The 27,617-nt window shown below is 41.9% G+C and overlaps 1 long non-coding RNA gene across 1 annotated transcript in view; it reads left to right on the top strand.

The window, feature by feature from the left end:
- Positions 1 to 24,491, top strand: part of LOC104657951 — a 208,348-nt gene extending 183,857 nt beyond the window's left edge. The window contains exons 3-5 of the long non-coding RNA XR_747365.1: positions 810 to 855; positions 22,977 to 23,085; positions 24,440 to 24,491. This is a non-coding gene — a long non-coding RNA (uncharacterized LOC104657951). The remainder of the gene's footprint in view (positions 1 to 809; positions 856 to 22,976; positions 23,086 to 24,439) is intronic.
- The last annotated feature ends 3,126 nt before the right edge of the window (positions 24,492 to 27,617 follow it).

Genomic DNA, 27,617 nt, shown 5'->3' with positions numbered 1-27,617 from the left:
GGAGAGAAAGCAGTACCCTCAGTCCCAGTTCTACATAACTTCTCAAACCCAGTAGCCAAGATGAGCTACCTAGATCTCCATTTTCCCGTTATCAAGCCCTGCTTGTTTCAGGTGTCTAAGCTTCATGTAATCAGCTGTAAACAGGAGTGGGGTGTGGATGAGGTTGAGGCTCTGCAGCTTGCTGTGCTGGAGAGGGTGGGGCAGCGTCTCTGAGAAAGAGCACGTGGGTGGGGGCACCTTGATGAGCAGGTCCCCTACGAGCCTATTATTTAGTGATTCTAAAAATATATGGACTTCCTGTTTCTAAAAATTTGCCACACTAGTGTGAAAGAAATATCTCTTAATATAGGACACATAAAACTGTGGGATAAATTATAAAACAACATCTTTTTAGTTCATGACTGAGCAGATAGTAGAGTTAGGAAAACCACTGGGGCCTGAAATGAAGAAAAGTTTCCTCTATGAATGGAGGGAAGTGGCGAAACTGGATCAAGGGATGAATATCAAGTACTGGCACTGGGGAATTTTTATTATACAGTTGTTCCTTGGTATTCCATGAAGGATTCATTTCTTGTGGATACCAAAATCCCCCATACTCAAGTCCCTTATATAAAATGGAACAGAACTTGCATAACCTATGCGCATCCTCCCATATACTTTAAATAATCTCTAGATTACCTATAATACCTAATACAATGTAAATGCTACGAAAATAGTTCTTGTACTATTTTTAAATTTGCGTTATTTTGAATTTTGTGTTGTTATTTTTAATTGTTTTTTAAAAAATATTTGTAATCTGCGGATTGCAGTATCTGCAGGCAGATGCTGAACCCACGAATACAGAGGGACAACTATGTAAGCTCGTTAGTGAGTATAAGTGGATTCATTTTGTTATGATTTAAACTAAGTTAAATATAAATATATGTATATATATGCACATATAGTATATTTCATAAAATAACTTTAATATATTTAAACTGGAAATGCTTCCAAATCTGTCTATAATTGGTCAAAGCTTAGTTTTGAAAGAATACAGGCTTTTCAAAATATGTTCCCTGCTCCCTGTTTCTGTTATTGCTGCTACAGAGAACCATATGCAGCTGTAAATCTCTAGGCTTTCCCCATTCTAATATGAAAATTCGTTGCAGAATGATTGCTGTGAAATGCCTCTTTTTCTTTACTACCATGGTAGGAGATTACTATGAATTTTCTTATCTTTTTGATGAAAAGAAAGTAATGTATGAGACTCTTCCTTATTACTCAAAGGTGTTTTGAGCCCATGGTCCTTTCTTGTGATGTAACGTCAGCATGTCCCTCACCACAGCAGGGGTGGATGATACATATCCACTTACCTTCTCACTGGCGTTTGTGGTTTAACGTTCAGTTCCTACTCCAGGTGAACTTACTAGTAGAAGATACATCCATGGGTCCTGAGGCTTCCTGAGTCATTCCCTGTCGGTCTCTACTCTGCTCCCTTTGTCTATACTTTGTCTATAGTGTCAGTGTCTATCCTCTTGCCCCAGCCTATGAGGTCCTCCAGTTTCCCATACAGTTTCCTTTTAGCATTTCCAGGTGATAGTTGCCTCTTCATCTTATCAGTAATTGGAATATCAGCAGACCCTCTACTCTTAAACTAATTTACCAGGACAGTGGGTTCATCATTTTCAGTGTTGAATTTTTGGCTTTCACATCACTCTGATCTGCACTTCTGTGTATATGAACCATAGTTGGAAGTCAGATCTGACTCTGAGGTCAGTCATGGTCACTGTTGCTCCAAAGTGTCTCTCAAAACATGGCATCTTTCTAGTGTTCCTGGGAACAATGTTTCCCTAAGGGTGTATCTTTGGCCACATGTTTTCATGTGGCATTTGTAGTGGTGTGCTGGAGGGGCTCATAATAGCTAATAAGAGCCAACTGTCAAATATTCAGGAATTTTTTAAGCCAGTTTTTAAATCACAGTTTAAAATCAGCCATGGTGGGAGTATGCACACCATGGAAATTGACAAATACTATAAATCAGGGCTTCCCCTGCCCAAGCTGAAATCAGTTTACCAGCACACTAGTGCATTTGGGCAACTAAAATTAAAATAATAAAAATAAAGAGATATTTTTAAAATCATAGGTAATCTGGCATTTTTATTATTGAGCACACTTTCTAAATTTTTTTTTAAGATTCAGCAGAAAAACCACTCAAACAGGTAAGTGAAGATTGCCTAGAGGAAATGAAGAAATGCTACATATAAAAGAAAAAAGTTGATAAACTAGGCTTTGTCAAAACTAAAAAATTCTTATTAAAAAGTACTGTTAAGAAAATAAATAGGTAAGCCACAGACTGGAGAACATAGTAGGACTTTATCTAGAATGTGTAAATACATCTATAAATAACCATAACGTAAAAAGATAATAGCTCAATAATGAAATGGAAAAAATATTTGCATAGAGATTTCTCAAAACAAAATATGCAAATGGCCAATAATCACATGGAAATAGGATCACCATCATCATAAGAGAAATAAAAATTAAGTCTGTAATTGTGTTAGTCCATTTTGTGTTGCTGTAAAAGAACATCTGAGGCTAGCCAGGTAATTTATAAAGAAAAGGGGTTTATTTCGGCTCACAGTTCTGCAGACTGTACAAAAAGCATGGTGCTGGCATCTGCTTCTAGTGAGGTCTCAGGAAGCTTACAATCATGGTGGATGGTGAAGGCGGGGCAGGTGTATCACATGGTGAGGGAGAGAGCAAGAGAGGGAGGAGATGCCAAACTCTTTTAACCAGCTAGCTCTCACATTAGCTAATAGAGTTAGAACTCATTCTTTACTACCAGTAGGGCACCAAGCCATTCATGAAGGATCTGCCGCCATGACCAAGACACCTCCGCTAAGCCTCACCTCCAACACCAGGGATCATGTTTCAACATGAAATTTGGAGGGGACAAACATCCAAACTACATCAACAACAAAATGTCATTCCATATCTACTAGAATGGCTAACATCAAAGAAGGCATCAAGGATGTGGAACAACCAGAGCTCTCCTATTGTGCTGGTAGAAATGAAAAACGTTGTGAGTACTTTGGAAAACTGTTTAGCAGTTCCTTTTAATGTTAAACATACGTCTACTCTTTGATCTTGCAATTCTACTCCTACCCAAGACAAATGAAAACATACCTACAAAAACACTTGCATAAGAACCTTTATAGCAGCTTTTAATCACAATAGTTCCAAACTGGAAACTCCCCAAATGTCCATCAACAGTAGGATGAATATACACATTGTGTTACATGTATATAATGGAATAGGACTCAGCAATAAAGATGAACAAATCATTGGGGCATACACCAACATGAATGAATATTAAAAACCTGTGAGGCAAAGGAATCAGACACCAAAGACTACACACAGCATGCCCCTGTTTATGTGAAGTTCGGCAACAGACTGAACTAACCTTTGAAATGGAAACAGTGGTGACCTTGCAGGGGATGGCTTTGGTTAGGAGTAACTGGAAAGGAACATAAGGCCACTTTCTGGGATGATGGAGATACTCTATGTCTTGATTAGGGTAGTGGTTTCACGGGTGAATATATTTTTCTAAGCTCATTATTTATATGTAAATTTAATTCAGTAATAATAAATTTTAAAAATAGAAATAAGCGCCCACCCCCGCTCCCCCTCAAAAAAAAAAAAGCAACTTAAAGAACCAAAATAAAGTATTTACTCAAGTCTCAGGACAATGAGGAAGTAACATTTTATGTGGTTTAATGATAATATCATACAGAGTGTTAGACTGTAAGACAAAAAGAACAGATAGCAGAAAGCAATTTAACCTTGTACTATTATACATTTAGCATGATATTACATTAAAGCTCTCCACCAATCATTTTATTTTATATTAATGATTCCCCAGGAGAAGTAGTTTCACTTCTGGTTTTTTAAAAGTAGTTTGGCCTGTTTACTCATATTAGTAGAAACAATAAATTCAATAAATCATCACAGCCTCCCACACTCCTTGGCTGGCATAAAGCTGCTGACTGACAGTGTAGCTGCCAGGCGCTGCAGGACCTGCACCGCCTGGCTTGCTAATTGCTACACAGCCAGGGAGATGTGAGGAGAAGATTATAGGAGAGGAGGCAGGGAGATGAGGAAGTGTACCAGGAATTATGGAAGACGGTAGGGACAGCCGAATCAGCATTTCTGAAACTAGGTGTTTGTCTATCCTGGTGTGCACGTGGGCACCATTGTGCTCACAGAACAACATGGTATCTATGTTTTTCATCAATATGAGCAGTGTCTGTGGCCATGTGACACAGTCTTCCCAATTCCCAGACTTCTGGGTTAACTTTGGCTTAACTATTAAAGTGAGATAGCTTCAGCTCATTCCTCATTTTGATGACCATGGTTTTGACTGTTTTGGGGGACATTTCTGAGAATTCCTAGATGGTCCCCATGTGTCCTGGTGTCACCTGACAGCATTCTCCCAACCTGGCTCACTTTCTCAGTCCTCTCTGGCCTCTGGGTCCCTGTGACCTGCAGTGTGAGCACAGTGTACCCAAAGCAGCCTCATCACCAGGTGGATCCTAAACTTAATGGCTCTTCAAGCTCTTTTTAAAAAGGTGTGAGGATAGCCGGAGAGTGATTGTAGCATTTGTTGTCTTAGTCTGTTCAGGCTGCTGTAACAAAAATACCATAAACTCAGGGGCTTATACGCAACAGATATTTACCTCTCACAATCCTGGAGGCCGGGGCATTCAAGATCAAGGCAGATTTGGTGTCTAGGGAGGATCCACTTCCTAGTTCGTAGACGGCCATCTTCTTGCTGAGACCACACATGGTGGAAGGGGTAAGGGAGCTTTCTGGGGTCTCTTTTCTAAGGGCACTAACTGTATTCATCAGGACTCTGCCCCATGATTTAATCACCTCTCCAAGGTACCACCTCCCAATACCATCCCAGCGGGGTTAAGATTTCAACACATGAATTTGGGGGAACACACATTCAAACCACAGCAGTTATGCAACGTCATAGTTGCTGAGCTCTCACTATTGGCACATCCCCATCATCCTGTCCTGAGAGCTCCTTCCTTGGACCCTGGCTTCCTCATCTTACTGCTGGGACCTATGCTTTCCTCATTGAATCTCCTGTCCACTCTTCTCTTCCCTACCCTGTTACTGAGACTGGAACAGAGGAAATGAAAACCTCATTTCACATGACAGAAAGTTCTTGTTGTTATTATTGCCTTACTGTGTGCAGTAATTTAGGTTCTCTTGTCTTGAGAATCCCATTCTTGGCCATACCCTTACCTCCCTAACCAGGAATCCTTTAAATAAAAGTGTGCTACCTGCCCTCACTCTTAATCTTTGCACACATAGACACCCTACTCATTATACTCAAAAAGCTGCCTTCAGTTTCATAAAATAGTATTTTGGGCTCCCTTTTAATTCATTTTTTTATGAAATTTGACTGTTTTCCTAATACAGGGGATATTTAGGTTAGATGTTTGTGGAAGTTCAGCATTCTATAGAACATAGTTTAACCTACAATAAGGAAAAAAGGAGAGTACACAGCTCAGAGCCATCCTGTCTTCATTTCCTTCTTGCCTGGCTGTGTAGCCATTTTTTGTTTTTCTTTTTTTATTTTTCAGGTGTTACTTTAATTTTTCTCTATTATGGGCACTGAGGTTGGATAAGCATGGGTCTGCCTCTGTCACTGCTTCCTCCAGGCCAGCAAGGCCCATGCAATCGAACTGAGCTAACAGACAGCAGTTCTGGCCACAAAGATGACCCCACTCAGCAGCCAGCCCATGATGAGCCCACACATTCATATTCAACACTTTACCGCTGGCTGCTTGCTTTTACACCAGCTCTCCTATCTGATCCCACATGAAGAGGCTGGTGGAGGAATCAAAGTTCTCTGTACCACTACATTTAGCCTTATCCAGTGTTTCCTGACCACTGTTTTTTGAACCCTGATCTCCCCCCGAAATAGGCTTTGCCAATTTTTTCATATCAAATAAGAAAACTCCAAGGCCGCTTGCTCTTAGCTCTGCCCTCTACTGCCTTGGTTTCATGATGTAGCAAACCCTTCTTCCACAAGATGCCTGAGCCCTGGGTGAAGCTGTTTTCAAGGAACAGGGTCACACATGGCTGCTCGGCCTGGCAGGCCTGCAGGCTTGCTGGCTGAGGCCAACTCTAACAAACCTGGATTAGCATTTTTAAACAGATTTCACCAAAAGGATAACTATTTGTCATAGAAGAAAATACTACCGACTGGAGCACACTCAGACTGCCTTTAGACATTCTCCCATGCCTGTGTCCCACTTTCCTGGGGCAGTATTACAATATTTACCATAAAGCTGAGCATGAGTGTGGGGCCTGGGAAGTTCTAAGTTTGCTGGCCTACTGTCTTTCTTCCACTGCAAGGGATTAAGAAACTGGAGCTGAAAATGAAAACGTTCACTCACATTTGCTACACCAGCACACCAGAGGAGACAGCAATAGATGATTCTTCCTTTTTTAAAAAAAGTAAATAAATAGCACAAAGAATTGCAGACAGCCAGCTCAGCTTGGACCAACTTTAAAAGTCCACCACCAGACCCCCACCAAGATAAGCAGCCCCCACACGGAGGAGATCCACCATCATCTCCGAGAGATAACTAGGAAAAAAAGGAGAGATGCTTTTACAAAAATAACATAATTTGGCTCCTGGAGAAAAGGAAGGTCAAAATGCAGGTGGTGTTCCTTCTTCTCCCCTTGCTGGCTTCCCCAGGTAGAAGCATTAATAGGCTTAGGGCTTATTAAGGTGAAATCAAAAGGAGAGAAAGACAGAGAAACTGTATGAACAATGGTGCCAGAGACTCAGCGTTTCCAGCAGGCTCATTTGTTTCAAGGAAAAAGATTTAGGGAGGGGTGGATCCCCCTCTGTCTTCATTCAGCTTCAAATGGAAGAAAAGCAGGAAGTACACAGCTGATGTAGAAGGTATGATCCAAAATGATGAAAACAATTCCACCCTTTCTTGCATAAACATTTCTTGAATGAGTATTACGTGGCCAGCACTGTGATTGATATGGATGATATTAATAAGATTCAATCATTGAGCTTATCTTTGTGAACTGCAGAGACAGCCTCTGACGATTCGAATGGATCAGATGCTAGCCACAGTTCAGATGTCCTGTTGTGGACCATTTCTGAGCCTCTGTAATGGAGTTGCTGCAGTGATTTCAGAATCAAGCCAACCCACTCTAATTTTGGAAGCATTTATCTTTGCCTTTTTTCCCCCCACTTTCTAACATCTGAATTGTTTGCACCACACTGATATCACTTATGTGAAACGCTAACCAAATCTCTTTCCCACATTCGACCTCAGTTTCTCCATATGTGTTGTTATCAAATCATCTGGTGCTGAGTCATTCAGTCTCTTGGCAGATGCTCAGTGCACTTGAAGCTAGTACGTGCTTGTTTGAAGTCCTTATGGTTCAGGCCTCCCTGTCTGTCAGTCAAGTGTATCTGCTTAGTATCTCTATATGTTATGTCTATAAACATGCCTGTTGAAAAAAGAATCTCCTGATATACCAAGCTGATAATATCTTTTCCAGCTATTGGGCATCGTTTTCTGTTTAATGAATAAAAAGTTTTCAGAAATGTGCATTTTAATTTAAGTCCAGGACAGACTGCTGTCAGAAAGATCTGCTGGAATGCTTTCCTTTGAGAAAGAAGCTGGCAATGTAATACAACAAGCAGCTGTAGGTGGCCACATTATCTGCATTGTCTTTTTCAAGCCTAGCCACGGGGTGTGTGTGTATGTGTGTGTGTGTGTGTTTGGGTTGAAAAGTTGGAATGGAAATGAAACGAGGTATTTTTGCAGAAATTAAGCAATTACTATTTGCTGATGTAATGTCAATTCATAAGTGACCTCTAAACAACAACAAAGCACATTACTTGAAAATTTAAAAATGACTCCTTCACTGAGCAAGCAGATGTCTTTGTTTAGGTGAGGCATCCAAGAGTTTCCTGACCCCTCCCGCTCACCCGCACTGCAAAAGATGGGGCCCCATGTGCCCATCGGCCCGAGGAAGGACTCTGAAGCCTCTATTGCCTACAGCCCGTGGGTTCTGACAGCAAAGTGAATCACTTCTGGGGAAGACAATGACTTGTTTACTTTTCACTGAATTGAACATTGAAGATATTTCATAATAGGATCTGGGAAAATGTACCAGATGTTTCATCGCACTGTGTTCTTCTGTCAGGTCCATAAGATATAATGCTGAGAAAGGCTAATAAATCAAGGTGGGTATGAAAAGCTTAGCGATAAAATTCATAAACACGTGACCTGCGGGAGGACACCTTTTCTCTAGCTGCTAAAATATGAAATTTCGTGACTTTTTTGGTGCTTCATAGACAAGCTAATATAAACTATAGTTCTCATTTTTACTTGTTTCTCCCCGCTTTCCTTCTCTTCCTTTCTGCTCCAATGTAGCCAGTCTAACGTCTAAATACAGAATAGAAAAATATGTCTTCTAATTTACTTTAAATGATGACTGGATGAACATGTAACCACTGCTTTGAGTACAGCTTCAACTAGAAGACTTTTTCGCATGAGCCAGGGAAAGGCACAAACAATGTGATGCTCTAAAGTAACAAATTCATTTGGCCAATACCATGCACAGACCGGAAAGCTTTTGCCTCGTTTTTCTTCCACACCCCCCGCACCGCTGCCTTCAGATTTTCAAAGTGTTTTATAAAAGCAAGTGCTAATAAACTGTGGCATTAACTAGAGAACACTGGTGCAAACTTTACTCTGGTCATCTGTTACTTACTTCGGGCCACTGTCTGTGTGACAGGAACTACAATCCCAGTTGTCTTAGTTATCTGTTGTTGCATAACAAATCATCCCAAAACAAGAAATACATATTATCTCACACTTACTTTCTGTGGGTTAGGAATTTGGAAGCAGCATAACTGGGAGGTCTGGCTCAGGATCTCTTGTGAGGCTGCAGTCGGATGCTGACAAGGGCCGCAACAAATGATGCTTGACAGGCTGGAGGATCTGATTCCAAGACGGTGCACTAACATGGCTGTTGGCAGGAGGCCTCAATTCTTTACAGAGCGGATCTGTCCATAGGCTGCCCAAGAGTCCTCATGCCATGGCAGCTGGCTTCTCCCAAAATGAGTGCTCCAAGTGAGAGAGTGAAAGAAAACTAGCAGGAATCCACAATAAGCTTTGTTACCTAGTCTTTAAAGTCACACACTGTCATGTCTGCTTTATTTTATTTGTTACAAACAAGTCATGAAGTCCAGCCCATATTCAAGCAGAGGAGAATTAGTCTCCAACTCTTATAAAGGGAAGAATATCAAATAATTTGTGGACATATCTTAAAATTTTTCCACGGGTTGAATAGAATTTTTATTTGGTGCAGTTGACAGTGAGATCTCAATCAATACCATACATTGAAGAAAAGGAAGAAGAAGAAGAAAAGAAAGTAAAAGAAAAGCACAGCTTTTTTCAGGCCACTCCTCATCCTGCCTCACGAAGTTCCATCTCAAGTCCCATCCACAGATCTGATTTCATTCGGACACTGCTCATGGCGTTCACTAACTTCTCCCTAACTCCAGTTGTTGATTTGTCATTAGTAAATCTCAAGAACATTCCCAGCCTGTCAGGAAAAAATAAATAAATAAAAATAAGGCAGAGGCTTGGGTACCCCTGAAGCCTGGAGTCATAAGTAAACTAAAAATCTGTAAGTTCAGAGGACAGGGGTAAAGTGTGTATGGAAAGAGGAGGGAAATTCTCCACAGATGGAAATCTTTTATCGGATGCCTCCCAGAGCTCTGGGAGGTGTTGCTAAGGCCTCCCAGAGGTTTCTCTTGGCTCCTCCTAATGCCAAGGTAGGCAGCTCAGCTGTCCTATGTGTGTCCAGCCTAGTGAATTTCTCACTGGTCACTCCCCTGCAGCTCCACTGGGCTTCCTGGGCCCAATGCGTGTAGCCTTTGTTCAGAAGTAATCGTGATACTAAATCATTCTCTGCCCATTATCATCCAGAGTCTGTCCACGGACAGCTTTATCTCCCACCAGGAAGTCTGTTCTGACCAGCCTTTCACTGACTTCCTTTCATGCTTACAAAGGGCAAGAAAAGTGGCTTCGGGGACTGCTAGCTCACAGGGCGCAGTCAGTCCTAATGGTCTTATCACTCGGCTACCTGCTCCTTCTTCCCAAAGGGAACACCAGTTAGTGTATCTGAGCCAGAGAGTCTGGCTGAACCATCCTATTACTGTTTTATATAAAGCACTTACAGAATTCCTTGAGGGGAGAAGAGTCTCCGAGGGGAACTTGTCTCATTAAACTGCGGCCTGCTTTCCAAGCAGCCAGAGAGGCTCTGAGCTGGCAGATGTGACCTTTGGGGGCTTGGTCATGCTAATGCACTAACCTCTGGGCACACGGACAGCATAATGGGAGAATTGCTTCAGGGGAGAAAATGGGAAATGTGCTTTTCTCCTTTGCCCCATTTAATGGGGTTAAAGAAGAAACAATGACATTTTTATAGTTATAAAAATGTGTCCAGTATAGATGCTTCTAGGTTCCTATATCTAAAAACTCTTTATGATTTGTTCTATTCTTTCTTTATTTTTTTCTGGAAAATTCTCCTCTATCTCTGCTCTATATTATTCTTTACTTAGCCCTAGATAGATTTTTTTTTAAAATGGCTTCTGAAGATGTGGTCTTTTAAAAGCTTGGAGAAGAAAGACCAAAAATTTATTTAAAAGGCCTCTGGCCACAATGTCTTTCATCTTTGATTTATAGGAACTATTCAAAGGAACTCTCTGGAAAATAGCTTTTTGGTTTTTGCTAAGAAAGCACCACAGAAAACAAGCCAACTCCCAGGTTGACAGGATGCTCTCTGCAGAGGATTTGGGGATTGCATTTGCAAAGCCTTCCAGAGCAGGCTGATGAATCTGGAGATGATGTATTCTGGATGCCAAATCATTAGGGAGTTCACCTCTACTGGCAGGGTTCAGTTTCAGAAACAGGAGATGTAAACCTTCAGCACAGCGGATGATATGTCAGGGTATGACTTCTGAATACCATCCTGCCCCACAATGAGGCTGGCAGGCTTCTACTTCTCCCCTATTCAAGCTGCTTAGCCCAGAGAGGAAGAGCTCCGTTTGCCTCTTTCTTAGATGGGGATTTCAGACAAGTGTTTACACATTTACACTAGGTGGCCTGAGTCAGGGGCAGAGCAAGGTGGTAGTGTGTCATGCACCTGTGGCACACCACCTTCCAATATTAGAGAACATCTGGATAGCTACAGCGACCTCAGAGAGGGCAAGCTATACTTGGCAAGACTGCTCTACTGACCGTCCTTTCCCAGGATAGATTCTTCCTTTAGTGACAGTGCATAGAGCCCCAGTAATTAGAGCTATGAGCAAATATTCTGATCCTCCTTCTTTAGGACTTTTGGTAGAACTATCTTTTTCCCCACCTCCTTTGAAATAAGGTGTGGCCATCTGACTATCTGACTTGCTTTGTTCACTAAAATGTGGGAAGAAATGATTATGTCACTTCTGTGTTGAAGCTTTAAGAGTTGTTACATAATTCACACTTCTTGTACCTGCCAAGGTGACTGGCGATGGTTTTGGCGATTGCTGCTACCAAAGGGAGGATGACTTGGATTACAGGCCCTGCCAACCCTTTATGGACATGTAGGGAGAGTGAGAAATAAGCTCCTACTGTTATAAGCCACTAACATAATTGGCTTGTTTGTTACTGTAGCACAGCTTGTTCTGTTTTTCCTGATTCTCACAATCCCCTCTGGGAAGATAGGGACTTTTCCTTGCCAATGGAAGTGCATTTCATGGAAATAATCTATGTTTATAGGAATATCTGTCCAGATGAGGGTTTGAAAAGGTCTCATCTCCAGTCCAGGGAACTATGGATTATCTAGGCCCTAGGAAAGAATCAAGTTTTATACAAATTTAGTTTTATATGATTGTGCCAGAAAAGGATAGAGAATTAACCACTTTTTTTCAATTGCTTTATTACAATATATGATTAGATGAATCTGTCTTTCTTCCTAGGTTTGTGTGCAATCTATAACCTCTATAATATAGCACATATACTATTCCCCTTCTTTATCTGAATACATTTTATCCCTTGAATAGGATTGGGGTAGAAAATCATGAGCTAGTCCTACTTAAACAGTAAGAAATCTGGCAGCATTCTTGTCTAGAGCATAATTATTTTCTTAATGAGCACTTACATCGATCATCCACAGAAAAGACTTTGAAATAGATCTACTTTAGCGCCAATAAGAATAAACAATGTGTTACAGACAGTGGCTTATCACAATTTTATTTCCATCCAGTGGGCAGTGGGAGGTATTGTCTGTGAACAGCTTGTGTAGTAAGGTTCGGTATACATGAGCTATGATTATGATAACTTTACAAACAGAGAAAACTCTTGGAAATGTATGGAATTGTTAGCTTGAGTTCCCCAGAACAGAGCTTAAGGAAGAGTTTGAATGTTAATGCTTCCTTCGGAGATACAAGTCCAGGGCATAAAGAGTTAGTCAAGGGAAGTTGACACAGTAAGTCAAAGGTGGTGGTTTCTGAGCCAGCCATAGCTACACACACACACACACACACACACACACACACACAGCCACTTGCTTGGACGGCTCTGGAGGTAGCATGAGGAACCACTGCACCTCAGAACTACCTGTCAGCAGGAGGATAGGAGCAGAGTTTTTCTCTTGGCTTCTTTCTGCCTCCTACCTCTTACTGGTCAGGACTCTCACTGAGGTAATTACCCCCTTATCCCCTCTATTGGCAGCCTGTGTTACTCAACCTGTTTGGGAGAAGGCTAATCCCCAGCTCCATGGCTGGTTTCATTCACTTCCTCAAAATAAGGAGGTCCCAGGCTTTCATGGATCCAGTAAGGTCTGTATAGGATGCCTGAGCTGCTGCCAGTGGTGATAGGAAATGGGGAGACCATAGCCAGGGATCTCCACTGAGCAAAATCCAAGACCTAGGGGCAAGTAGGGCAGAGTGATCTGGGGAAGTATTAATACATAATCTGAATCCAACAAAGGTACTTGGTTTCAAATTGTGAGAGGTATATGTCTATGTGGAGGAGATAATTGCAGTCTTTGAAATTTTATTATATATGGGCAATTAAGTGCTTGTAATTATAGATGGATGTCAATCTGTTTTGGAGAGCTGTAGAGCTTTTCAGAAAAAAAAGAGCTTGAATAAGTCTTAAGTTTAAGACCAAGAGATTACAGGCTGTGTCAGAACTGCTATACCTTGAATATCTAGATTGTTGGAAGTCACGAGGCCCCGTTAGCCGGCTGAAAACTTTGAGAGGGTTTGAGATTTGAATTAGTTCTACAGGAGAGTGATCAGTATGTTCTTTATGGCAACCTTTTCAAAGCCAAAGGGCTAGAGATGACACTCCTCACACTGCAACAAGTAGGGTTGTTAGCATTCATGCATACACAAACATGCAAACAAAACCAAGCTATTAGGTTACTGATCACTGAAATAGTTGCAATAGCAGACTAATAGCCTACGTGGTTCCAGAAATCATCCAAATATCCAAACTGTGGGTATCATATACACCAGTGAGTCTGCCTGCCTTACTGGAATGCTTTCCAAGATGCAAGGTGATCTGGGAATAAAGGGAGGTGTGGTCCAGTATGTTTGGAAATCCTAAATGCAATGCCTAATCTTGGAACACTTCAGCAGCATCCAAGGCTCCAAGATGTCTCATTGTAAAGAAGCCTGCTTACTGCAGCATTTCCCAAACTTAGGCCATGGGAAACCATTCATTTTTCTGTAACAATTATCCCCCTTCCTTGAAAACTTCCTGTGCACAATTCTTAAGAAACATTGAGGAAAACTCTAGACCATTTTGAAAGACTGTGATGTGGTAGGAATTCAGGCAGCTGAGAGCCTAAACAGGGTACTCTGGGCCTGCTTTGATGTTAACTCTCGGTCACTTAAAAATCAAGTCATACAACCACACTTTGCCTCAGTTTCCTTCCAAGTACAAATGATAGTATGTTATGATGCTGCCAGAAGGACCAGATGAAGAAGGAAATGTGAAAGCATTTCGAAAAGTTAAAAGGAAAGGAAGAGCAAGTGAAGTCTCCACTCTTCAAATGAACAATGTGGTCTATGATTGATTCAGTGAGCACTTTCGATTTTACAAATCAGTCCTGCACTGATCTGAGCAGGTTTTGTCTTTTGCAACAGACGCCGACATAGTTTTATGAATGCAAACAGCCAAGGAGAGCAGATGTTGAGTGGTTGCCAAAGTGAAATGAGGAAGCCCTGCTGCCAGCTTCCTACCAAAAAGCAGGTGCTTGGACCATTTTATTTAAAACCAGCTCTTTGAATGCACTATGTGCTGAATAAATATCACTAAAATATGTGTGTGGCTTTTCTGCTTTGGAGATAGGAAACAGATAATTAAGTTTAGGGTCCACTCTGTCCACATGTATCCTTCCTGCATAAGGGCATGTCTTTCTGCATGTTCCTTCTGGATGAAAATGGAGAGAAGAATATGAATCTTAAAGTCCTAGAATACCCAGCAGAACATAAAAAGACTTTAGGCTTCATCTCTGCCCTCTCTCCACCTGACAGAGAAGTCAACTGTGACCCAAGAGATACGTCAACTGACCCCTGGTCAAAATGACCCTTGAGAGTAGAGCTGGACTCAGTTCCCTTCAACGCCAAGGCACACTCTTTCTACTAGTCTATGCTGCCTCAGGTTCCTCCTCCCCAGTGATCTACAGATGTTACTACCAGAAACCCACTAGCCCTTTAAATATAAATTAATCACAGACAAATATTAATAGGATTACACAAAACCTCCAAAGGGCAGCTGTGCAGCAAAGCAGTCTGCCTGCCAGTGAAAATAGTTTGTCTACAAGGGGGTTCCATGGAATCACAGACTGAAGAGAGATGAGCTAAATTAGGTTGGGTTCCTTAGAAACAGAGCCTGACACAGCAGAGGGCAGTGGGAGAAGCATAGCAAGGATCTGGTCTTGGGTGAGGCCTAGTCTTAATCTGATCCATGAGAGGAAAGTTTTGGAGCCCACACTACACAGAACAACTATCCCCTTATAGGAGGTTGAGCTTTACAGCCCATGTCCCTTAGGCATTGGCTGTGGGCATCAGGGGAATGATGCTGGCAAGATGGCTCCTGTCCTCTGAGGGCAGTTATCTGGAGAAGGGGGAAGCTGTGAGCCATTAGCACTTACCCCTCACAGTAGGTAAAGTCAAGTCACCAGCCAGTTAAAGGGATTTGGGTCTGGCATCTACAGAGTCTACCCCAGGCACAGTGTATGGGTGCAAAAGAAGAAAAAGGTTTAGCAGTAGAGACAGCAAATGTCAGGCCTCTTATTGTCTTAAAAATGGGTGTTTGCTCAGACCCATCAGGGTTGGACAGAAGAGGCAACAATGTGAAACCACCAGAGGAACATGTTTGTGCTTATCACTTTCTGTGGTCATGGTCAGAGAGCTGTGTCCTTCTCAGCTTCACATTTCCTTTAGGGTTTCTCTTGCATTTCAATTGTAATGATAAGCAAAGACATCCAGGAGAAAGGCAGGTGTGATGACACCTGATGACTCGCAGTCATCCTTGACCCCATGCTGTTCAGAGAATCATCCAGAACTTCCCCATCCTGCAGAGGGGGAGGCTGACCTTGCCTAAGACTCATGGAGTAAAAATAGGTGTGGTGCTCCTACCTTGATAAATTACCCTTCTCATCCCCCTTCTCAGTTCTCTTTGGTATGTGAACTTGCGTTCCAGGCCATATGAGTCAGTAGAGATGGGAATGTTCATTGATTTGTACAAACATGTGTAAATAGTACTCTTAAAAACAAACTCACTCTTCTTATCGTACTGTGAAGAAAATATGAATTCTTCACTTTAGAGAGATTGGGACATGAAGCCCAACCTCTTGCATTGCGTTTCATAGTTTGGAAAGACCTTATGAATACCCTTGTCCAATTTCCTCATGTTAAAATGGAGGACCCTGAGGCCCAGAGAAATGGGAATTTGTGCTCTCAGGGCAAGGCACAAATGGATGTGAGTAGCTGTGCAGGAGAGCTGGAAGAGACTCTGGAGGAGAAATGGTATGTGAGCTCTGGGTTTGGAAATCAAGTTGTGAATAAGGACATAGGAGACAAAGGGATGAAGATTAAGCTCCCAGAGCAAATTATATCCGTGGCCAGTGACTGGAAAAGCAATGATTAGGGCCTCTTAACTACGAAATCTCTCTCTTGTCCTATCTAGTACCCTTTTCAGCCTTGATACTTAAAATTCACTGTTTAGGATGTATTCCTTTGGGTATTGAATACGTCTTTGCCTTAAATATGCCCTATTAAAATGTAATGCCTCTGAGTGAGTTAAGTGTGTATAATCCATCAGGTAATGCCTCCAGGAAATTTGTTGACAGTTAAATGACAGCTAACTGAAAACAAGATCTGTGAAAAAAGAAAACAGAAAAGGCACCTGGGAGGGCAGGGAGTTGGGTGCCGAGGGAGGGGAAGGTGCTGAGAGGGGAGGCTTCCACAGGGTGTTTGTGGCTTGCCCTGCCTGTGGATGGTATGTGCAGGCCAGATATAGGGTCAAAAGGAACTTGATCTGGAAGCTGATGGGTGGTGTTCAGGCCCCCAGTTTTGAAGGGAAACACAACATGTGTTTAGACAGGGAATTGTCCCTTCAGCCAGCAGCCTCCAGTAGGTAGGATCACACATTTGAACTTGGTTAGAAAGGAGAAAGAGGGAATGCTGGCTCAAGCGAGACTCTAGTTTCTCTTCTGCCTATGGGGAAATATGATGGATGTGACTCCAAACTTGGATACTCTTAGTCTCTGCTAGGGACGTGCTTCCGCATGTGGCATGCCTACAGACTGGTGCAGGTCTTACATGAAACTTGTTTTAGTCATCTCCAGGATAAGCACTGCATTTATCTCCAAATTTTGATATATTGTCTGCCCATTCTATAATAACAAAAAGAGCTACTAAGTGATAGAGAAAAGCCTTGAAGCTGTTTCTGTTATTAAACCATGAGGACTATCTGCCTGTGGTGGGCGGCCTCCGAGCTGGCCCAGGATTCATACCCTTGTTAGCATCCTCTCCCACATGGAATAGGGCTGACTTCTGTAACCAAAAGGATACTGCAGAAAGGATGGAGTGCAATTTCTGAAGCAAAGCCATAAAAGAGTGTGGTTTCTAGCTTGTGTGCTCGGATCACTGGCACTGGGGACAGCCAGTTGCCATGGCATGAGGACTGAGGCAGCCTGTGGGTAGGCCAGGGTGATGAAGGTCTAAGATCTCCTGCCAACAGCCTTGGGAGTGAATCATATTGGAAGTGGATGCTTCAGCTCCATCAGGCCTTCAAATGACAGCCCTCCCAGCAGGTACCTTGACACAAGATAAAGACCCTTTGCCATTCCCAAACTTCTGACTCCCCAAAACTATGCATAATAAATATTTATTGGTTTTTGCCTCTAAGTTTTGGGGCAATTTTTTACAAGGGACAGACACCTAGTACACTATACAATGAAGTTTGGGATAAAATGTGAGAGAGCACTAAAAACCAATATATGGTACTCTAAACTATAGGAAGGATATGCATTTGTTTGTTTTTTGAGACAGAGTCTCACTCGATTGTCCAGGCTGGAGTGCAGTGGTGTAGTCTCAGCTCACTGCAACCTCTGGCTCCTGGGTTCAAGCGATTCTCATGCCTCAGCCTTGTGAGTAGCTGGGATTACAGGTGTGCACCACCATATTCGGCTAATTTTTGTGTTTTTTTGTAGAGACAGGGTTTCATCATGTTGGCCAGGCTGGTCTTGAATTCCTGACCTCAAGTGATCTGCCTGCCTCGGCCTCCCAAATGCTGGGATTACAGGTGTGAACCATCATGCCTGGCTGGATATGCATTTCTCTAAGCAATGTCACAATCCTAAAAGGTTTGTTCAATAATCTAGGGGCCTGGATGGGCCATCAGAATTGTGAGGAAATGTATCAATATGGGTTAATTCCTCATCAACGTGATTGGTAGATATAAAGGAAAAAGCGCTCAGGCCCATGCAAGGGTCTATTATGAAAGGCAGACTGCAAGAAATATGCTCAGATGACAGAGAAAGGGAAGCAATAATCACACACTGGGTCTTTGAGATCTGGGTGGCATTACCGTGAACTTCACTGACTTCTTGCGTTCTCAGAAGGTGGAATTACTGAAAACAGAAGGATGACTTACCTCTGGGGAGGTGTAGCAAATTCAGTGAGAGAATCATCAAGATAGCACATTCCGACTAAAACCATGAACTTGGCCAATTCACTCGTCCTCCCCTTCTAGGTGATATTCCCGCTGACCTCAGTGGAGACAGCTTCATTCAAAGATTGTCATTAAACAGAAGAGAACCCATGTAGAACTTAGGCATTGATTCTTGTGGTGGAAAACCAGGGAAGAAACATAAGCAAAGGTACACAGTCAACATGTTCCTTCTCCTAAATTTACTGGTAGTATCCACTTTTTGAGCTGGGAACTAATCCACTCTCATTTCATGTGGCTCCAATCCCTTTCCCCTACTTTTCCAGCCAGAAGTATGTAACCCAAATCTGACCAATCAAAACAACCATTTGCCTAGTCAGACGATACCTTCAAGAGTGGGCATGTGACAAAATCTGGGCCAAGCAGAGTCTTCCCTGGAATTTCTCTATCAGTTCTCTGAGAAAAGATGCTTTTTTCTTAACTGGGTTGCTAAGCAGTAGAATGTGAGTCTTGGGTTGAGAGCAACCATCATGGCTACCACTTGTAAAGAGCTTAAGAAACAGTGGAGATCTCAGATGTTTCCAAAGCTACATTGCCTTAGGACTTTTCAGTGCAATGAGCAAATGCAAGCGCCTTTACACTTAGTTAGTTTTAGTAGAGTATCTAACATAAGTACAAATCAATTTATTATCACAGAAAGCAGAAGAGTTCACCAACTAGTGCCCTAGAGTCTTAGAAAAATGAAAGATGGCATGGACTTTCTGAAGTTAAAAAAGTTCAAAAAGAAAAGAAATGGGAATATCAAAGAAAAGATGAGGTAAGACTGCTTAAAAAGTTGCAAACTGAGCTGGAAGAGCATAGAAAAGAGATGGAAGAGAGAAAAGAACTATTGCAAAGAGGAAGGCCACATAAACAAAAAGTAGAAAAAAAATTGGATATAAGCATTGTCAGAGCCATTGCTTACACATTTGATGAAATTATCTTAAATAACAACAAAAATTTTATTTTAATGTTGAATTTAAAAATAAAGTAATAGCAACAAAATGATAAATATGGAAGTCAGACACATATACATATGGCATATCTTACGTATCCCACTCCTTATAAGAACCCTATGAAAGTAGGTCTCCATTTCATAGGTGAGGAAAACAAGGCACAAGGAGGTTCTGTAACTTATCCAAGATCACATCGAGATAAGTGGCAGAGCTGAGATTTGAGACCAGTGGTCTGGCTTTCAGGGTCCATATTCTAAACTTCTGTGTTATACTGCCTCTCCTATGTGATACAAAACAAAAGGAGTCTTAAAATATTCAAATAGAGAGCTGGGCACAGTGGCTCACGCCTGTAATCCCAGCACTTTGGAAGGCCAAAGCGGGCAGATCACAAAGTCGGGAGCTTGAGACCATCCTGGCCAACATGGTGAAACCCCATCTTTACTAAAAATACAAAAATTAGCCCGGCGTGGTGGTGGGCATCTGTAATCCCAGCTACTCGGGAGGCTGAGGCAGGAGAATGGTGTGAACCCAGGCGGCAGAGGTTGCAGTGAGCCGAGATCGTGCCACTGCACTCCAACCTGGGCGACAGAGAGAGACTCTGTCTCAAAAAAAAAAAAAAAAGTTCAAATATATAATCAAAGAAATGCTTATGGAGATGTTAGTAGTTTAGTAGTAATAATAAGATATTATGTGGCACTTATTGTCTGGCTATGCAAAACACTGCGTCAGCCAAAAGCAGATATGAAATTTTCTATATCCAAGTAACTCACACTATAAGGCAAGAATCTTGTGGCATTTAAGCAAATCATAACTACATGAAAAAAATATCTAAGTGACAGCATTCAATGATAAAACACAACTGAAAACTCAGGGGAAAATCCATATGAAAAATAATTTTGATTTTTAATTTCTATGTCTACTTTAATTTATACTTTGGCTTTAAACATATTCATGTATTATATGAAAATTACATTTTATTTTGAATGCTTTGGTGTATTACTGCCAGTAGAAAATAAATTATGTTAAAATCTCAATTATAAAGACATAATATGTGATTTTTCTAAAGTATAAAAAATAAATACATAATACTTGGTAAATTATGTATATCTTCATTTTATTACTTAAACATTGAAATACATCAGTAGGATTAAAAATAATTATATTCGCTTCTCTACAATATTTCCCAATTTTAACCATATTAAAAAAAACTATCATTTTATGCATACACGTGTTTTTCAATTTTGTAATTATAAAGGTATATTTGTCAAGGTAGGAGGATAAAGTGTATTTCATTTAACAGTTACCATTTATAACATTTAAATGTTAAGGCATAGGGAAAGTAAGTTTTCATTTTACCGTTGCTACAACCTCACAAATGTTAAAGCCAGACCATAGAGCATAGAACCAATAATAATCATCAGATGGAGAGAGCTGTGTGTTAATTGCCTTATAATTTATTGCAAGGATCAATAATCACTGCCTAAGTCAAAATAGGGATTTTTTTTTTTTTTTTTTTTGCAAGACAGTCTTTCTCTGTCATCTGAGATGAAATGATTCTCCTGCCTCAGCCTTGTAGGTAGCTGGGATTACAGGCGTGTGCCATCATGCACAGCTAATTTTTGTATTTTTAGTAGAGACAGGTTTCATCATGTTGGTCAGGCTGGTCTCGAACTCCTGACCTCAAGCGATCTACCCACCTCCGCCTCCCAAAGTGCTGGGATGACAGGCATGAGCCACAGCACCCGGCCAGAATAGGGAACTTACAAAAAAATTATTCTCAGTCTCTTAATGTTGTCCATAACCTCTTTCAAACTGTAGGCATCTTTTAGAAACTTAAAACACTTATGTGAAGACCATTGTACTTTATCTTACTTTATTTGCTTATACATTATTAACATTTAGATAAATGAAGCTTAATATATTTTCACAAAAATAGTTTGCACAGTAACTTCATTTATTGTGAAATTTGCTTCCTGACCTCCTTCCTTACGTCTGTGTATAGCTAGCCAGAATCATGGTCCCTAAAGTTTCCTAAAGCCTCTGTGACAGGCTCCTTAGCTGGGATGCCTCCCCATGATTTCCTTTCTTTGCTCTTTGTACTCCTTATTGCGTGATTTTTTCCCCATAATCAGCTATCGTTTTTACAAATATATAAAAGTGAATGTGTCTATGTGGGAAAACAAAGAAAATCATATCAGCTTCACTTACCAGGGGCTAGTGATTATTTGGCAGTTTGTTTAATTGAGGTTTCCCGGCTTGATGGTATCAGCCAATGTCATCCCGTTCAGGTTCCACTTGAGGTGATTTGCAGCATCCTTACTCATTTGCATAGCACCATATGCTGCCCTGACGGAATCTTTGCACAGTATGAAATCATTCCTTTTGACAGGATAACCACTATTACAGCAGGTAGGCCAAACTGAGGGAAGAGAGTAATCAAATTAAGGAAACAGTAAGTAGGCAAATATGTGCACCCACCACCAAATGCTGGCACTAATCTGTTCAGGATGTCTGCAGAGCATTTGGCTGGGAACGGCTTGAGGACCACTTAGAATGTTACTGCAGTGTGAATGTGGGACCTCCTGAATGAACTGATTCATAAACTCTTTAGGACTTACTGATGGCTTTAAGTCCTGAGTTTTGCCATATTTTGAAAAACGCACATTTCAGTCCATGCCTCAAAACCCAAAGGTATAGCCCCAGGACCAAGAATGCAACTACAAATAGACTTTCCTATTTAGCCTGATGGCCTCGTGCATTAGTTTAATAGCCATGTTTTTAAATTTTAGTGTCAAAAGTTAATGTTTAATTATCGGACATAGAATACAGCTGCAGGGTCTGGAATGTAGTGCTCAGAGGATTCTCCCTACCCTCTGACCTGCCACCTCCTCTGTCTCCCTTCTTCGCTGTCAATGAGCAACCCACTTCAATAAGTTGCAAAGCAAGGATGTGATTTTACAAAGTATCTCACAGAGAGATCTGCTGAAGTGAGCTGGTCACAAGGCACTAGGAACCTCTTTACATTCTGAAACCTCACCCTTTCCTTGATCGGCATGAAGGAGTTGACTTCTAGATGCCCTAGAAAATTGCTGCTTTTTTTCTCCTCCCTAACGTGTGATCCTGAACAGAGCAAAGATACTCCCCCCCTTACCCCCCACAAGTCAAGCTGAAATGTCTGAGATGAAAAAGTCACTCTGGAAATAACAGGATGTGAGAGGGCAGAGTTCTATTGGACAGCTCCTCTGGGAATGAACACAGCTTTGTTCTTAAGGAGGTCAAACGATTCCAAAGGATGCCACTGAGGCAGGAATGCTTTTTACCATCTCCTGAAGTTCCAAAGTAAAAACGCTTAAAGTGTAATTGTGGAGTCTGATGGCTTTTTTATAGCCTGGGTCTTTAGGAACAGTCAATTAAAGTTTACCTGCTGGAGCATTTTGCAAGACAAATCAATATCTCATTTATTAAAAATTAAGAACCCATAAACTTCTGATACATGACCAAAAAAGCAAGGAAATAGTGTGTCAGGGAAGGATTGCAAGATTGGGGAAAAAAACACAACATACATTTCTGATTTTAAATCTATTACAAAGTTTGGCTGTTGTCATGCTGCACTGCATGGCATTAGCATAATCAAGTTTGCTTACTTTTAGTTTATGAGCTGAAGGCTGCAATGAAGCTTGATTTGCTCGAGATTTCTTCTAAACCACAGGCTCCAGCCCTGAACGTAGGAGAGTTTCTAAAGAAGTTGCTCCCAGAGGCTAGAGAGAGTCAGCAGGCTACTGGTTTCCTTCAAAATGGAATAGGAAACAGAAAACGTGGTAAAGCAGAGCTTTTTCTTACTGAACTTCCCATTCATAGATTTTGAGTGGGTTTCTCCACCCAAGAAGCCTCCCCAGAAAGAAAAGTCTTGCTCCTCCTCCCTGTACCATAACTTTAAGAACGACAATCTATCAATATTTCACAGATGTTCAGCTAAATCCACTGATTGGATCGTCATGGCCGTACATCAGTCACAGGTTCTCAAACTTGTCTGTGCATTTGAATCACCTGGGGAGTTTTTTGTTTCTTTTTAGAGGAGTCTCACTCTGTCACCCACACTGGAGTACAGCAGTGCAGTCACAGCTCACTGTAACCTTGAACTCCTGGACTTAAGCAATTCTCCTGCCTCAACCTCCCAAGTAGCTAGGACTGCAGGCAGGCACCATCATGCCCAATTAATTTTTTTTTTTTTTTTTTTTTTTTTTTTTTTGTAGATATGTGGTCTCACTATGATGCCCAAGCTGGTTTTGAATTCCTGGCCTCAAGTGGTCCTCCTACCCGGGCCTCCCAAAGTTCTGGGATTATTTTTGCAGGCATGAGCCACCACTCCTGGCTCACCTGAAGAGTTTTAGAAATCACTGATGTCTTGGTCCCACCCAAAAAAATTCTGACGTAATTGATGTGGGGTGCATCCTAGACAGTAACATTTTTAAATTCCCAAAGTGATTCTCACGTGCAGCCAAGTTTGAAACCACTTCTATAAGCCACTGGTTCTTAAAGCGTGGTCCTCGGACTACAGCATCAGCGTCAACTGGGAGCTTGTTAGACAGGCAGACTTTCTGGCCCCACCCCAAGCAGACTGATTCAGAAACCCTGGGGATAAGCCCAGAAATCTGTGTTGTAACAAGCCCTCCAGGTGATTCTGATGCATGCTAGTATTTGAGAGCAATTGCCTTACATAAAGCTTTGAGAACCCACAGTGTATTGACAGTTTGTGTAGCTGCTGTTCATGTCTCAAGTTGGTGTCTTTCTCAGGAAGCAGCAAGATGTGATGGAAAGACTATGGGCTTTGGAGTCAGGCCAGACCTGAGTTTGAATCCTAGCCCCATCATTTATGAGCTGTGTGAGCTTAGACAAACATGTAATTTAACCTGTATGAGCTTCAGTCTCCTCAATTGTGAAACAGTGGAAATTTTATCTAACCCATAATGTTGTTGTGAAAATTAAATGGGATAATAGCATCTAAAATGGACTCATAGAGTACTATAAATCAGATCTTAGTTCCCTGTCCTTCCTCCCTTCTATTCCAAATTTTAACAAGCAATAGAAAGAAGTAACGGGATATTGACATGAGTTGGGCATATTCACTTTCTTGTCAGTTCCTAAATATTCTTTTCTATCCTCTTCTGATAGCATCATTTCTTTGCACTTGAATCAGCAGCATGACATAGGACTTTGGCATCAGGTGACTTCCATGAGCCAGGCACAGGACCAGGCTCTGGCTACTGGGCCACTGAAAGAGAGTCCAGTTTTGGTCTCATCACTTGACAAGGACAAAAAGTAAGGTCAGGATATTCAAACCTGGCAAATCCTTCTCCAGAGTCCACTGAGTGGATGTATTCTCAGAGGCATGTCAAACTTTTAGAAGTAGTTACCTACTTAATTCAGACAAATTGCTTACTTTATTCCAACAATTCCCCTATTCTGACCCATTTATAGACTTTGTATTTTAACATCAAGGATTCAATTTCTCTCTTCTGCTTAAGGAAAAGGCATCCAAGTCCTCTGCGGGACACGTGTGTCAGTGTAGTATAATACCTAACAGCAGTACCAACAATTGACATCTCACTAGATCATTACTGCTTACACCCATACTCTGTTTAACTCCATTTCAGTCTCACACCACTCAAGGAGGGAGGCATAATTACTATCCCCATTTTACAGATGAGAAGGCTGGAGCTCAGAGAGGTTAAATGACTTGCCCAAGGTCACACAATTAGTAACTAGGGGAGCTGTCTTATATCCTAACTGCCATAATAATGATAATGAACAATAGTAACAATATAAAAACACAGAGCACCTGAGAGATGGAAAGAATTGACTACTGGAAGACATGCACAAAGTCTGATTCATGCATAAACAGCTGGATTCAGACCAACTATTATTATTAACAATTCTCTCCTTTCCACCCACTGCTCCCTCTACTGTTACTCCCCTGCCCTCACTGACTTCAGCATTGTTCGTCCCTAGAATAATGAGATGGATTTCTCAAGAATACCTAACCATGTTTTCCAATTTTAAAAACATTTCCTTAAAAATGGAGAGAGTAACCTGCGGTGAAATGACCAGGTGTCCTAGTGCCATGCCTGTTGTAAAATGAGTGGCAGCAGAGTCACCAGGGAGAGATGCAGACTCTCAGGACTTGCCCCAGACTTCCTGGATCAGAGTCCAGCATTGAACAAGCCCCCCAGTGACTGGTCCACACAGTCTGCAGTTCCTAACCAGCTCCCAGGTGAGCCCAACACTGTTGGTCTGTGGATTCTGCTTTAGCAGCAGGGTTCTAGAATGGACAGATCTTCCACTCCTCTGTCAGCACACTAGGACTCAGGTCTCAGTGCTGTGGCAGAGCCCATTAAGCTGATCATATCCTATAGTCTATGCTGACTTCTGCCAGCACCTTCCACCTGAGGGAAGGTGGGAGAGCAGGAGAGGCTCTTTGAATCCCTCTAGGCACCTGCCCTGAAGACGTACCTGGGATTTATGGCTTCAAAAGGGGTGCACTAAGCTTCACAGTGGAAGTCTCAGCGTGCCTGCATGTGGCAGTGGGAAAAGATATCTGTGAAGCTGGTTCTAGGTGTCTCTCTGTAAAAATGTCAGGGCAGGGGATAACTGGGATAAGCTATGTCTCCAGTAGATCTTATGTCCTTCAGAAGGGTGGCCCTAGAGCTGCATCAGGTAAATATGGGATATTTTATAGAAGGTTGTAGAGGACATCTGTCTGGGCATAACTGGCCTCTCCATGTTGATTCTGACATGCCTCTTTCCTCTCTGTCCTCTAAGCCATGCTGCAATCCCCTGTCAACCTGGCCTGTTTCCCAGGGATCTGCCAGCGCTTACCTGATCTGTGTCAGCTTTCCCCTGCAGCTCTGTTGTGTCCCCTGGTTTCTGGGTTCCTGGGGTCCTGGCACGGGATCCAATGCCCTGTGTCTGAGTTTTGCTCTCCTGATCCTCTGTCACCTAGGTGTCAATCTAAGTGGCTAACATGCTTTTTCTTGTTGCTTCCTTGACCCTGGAAACAAAAAAGGTAATGCAGTTAGAGGCAGTTGAAGGTCTTGTGTCCTGAGAAGGATTTAACTCATTTAAACTAGAACTGTTAATCATTCCACCGGGCCAGAATCTTTTTCTCCCTCATGGAACTTTCCCAATTCAGGATAAAGCATCATTACTCATGTAGTTGCTCATGTTGAAATCCCAGGCAGAAGTCACTCCCGAATGCCGCCTTCCATCACACCCACATCCAGTCCATCAGCAAGGCCTGTCAACTCTTTGTCCAGAATACGTCTTAGGTGTGCACACTGTGCTTCCTGTTTATCAACACTGCTCTGATCCACCATCTCTAGGTTACAGCTGTCCCCGACTGGCCTCCCTACTACCTGTCTTGCACTTCACAAAGAAGCCAGGGTGATCTTCTCAAAATCACTTCTCAGATTATCACTGTAATCTCTCCCCTTCCCAATTTCAAAACACTCAAAATCCAAACAGAACATCATGAACTTTGACCTTTGTCTCCTTCTCTACCTCTATATCTTCCTATTCATTCATTAAATGAATGAAAACTTCTCAACTCACTCACTCTACTCCAGTCCCATGGGCTCCTCCCATCAATGGGCCTCATCGTGGCCTCTTCTCTCCATCTGAAACTCTCTTCCCCCAGAGGATAAGGTGGCTAACTTTCTCTACTGAAGCCTAATCTTTGAACAGACCTCAAAGATTTTGTCCAAAGAGAGGCCCTCCTCTGACCACACAATCTGGAGCAAGTTGTCGTATCAACCTTATATTATAATGTTCTCTAGGCCTATTGCTACTGGAATCACGTTGTTAATGTTTCTTTTTCTTTGTTCCTGTGTATATCACCACTGGAACATGAGCTTTAGGGAGCAATTACCTTACCTGTTTTGTTCATACGTTATAGATCCTCTACAAATTGAAGAAAATGATGGCAGGAGATAGGATGAGTGCCATCTTCATTTCTGTGTTAATTCCTTTATTTTTATTTTTATTTAATTATTTATTTATTTTTGAGACAGAGTCTTGCTCTGTCGTCCAGGCTGGAGTGCATTGGCACGATCTCTGCATGCTGCAACCTCCACCTCCTGGGTTCAAACAATTCTCCTGCCTCATCCTCCTGAGTAGCTGGGACTACAGGCATGCACCACCACACCTGGCTAATCCTTGTATTTTTAGTAGAGATGGGACTTCACCATGTTGGCCAGGCTGATCTGAAACTCCTGACCTCAGGTGATCCACCTGCTTCAGCCTCCCAAAATGTTGGGATCACAGGCGTGAGCCACCATGCCCAGCCAATTCCTTT

Source organism: Rhinopithecus roxellana, chromosome 5, assembly GCF_007565055.1.
Source record: "Rhinopithecus roxellana isolate Shanxi Qingling chromosome 5, ASM756505v1, whole genome shotgun sequence".
Lineage (NCBI taxonomy): Eukaryota > Metazoa > Chordata > Mammalia > Primates > Cercopithecidae > Rhinopithecus > Rhinopithecus roxellana.
This window is presented reverse-complemented; position numbering and strand designations above follow the sequence as displayed.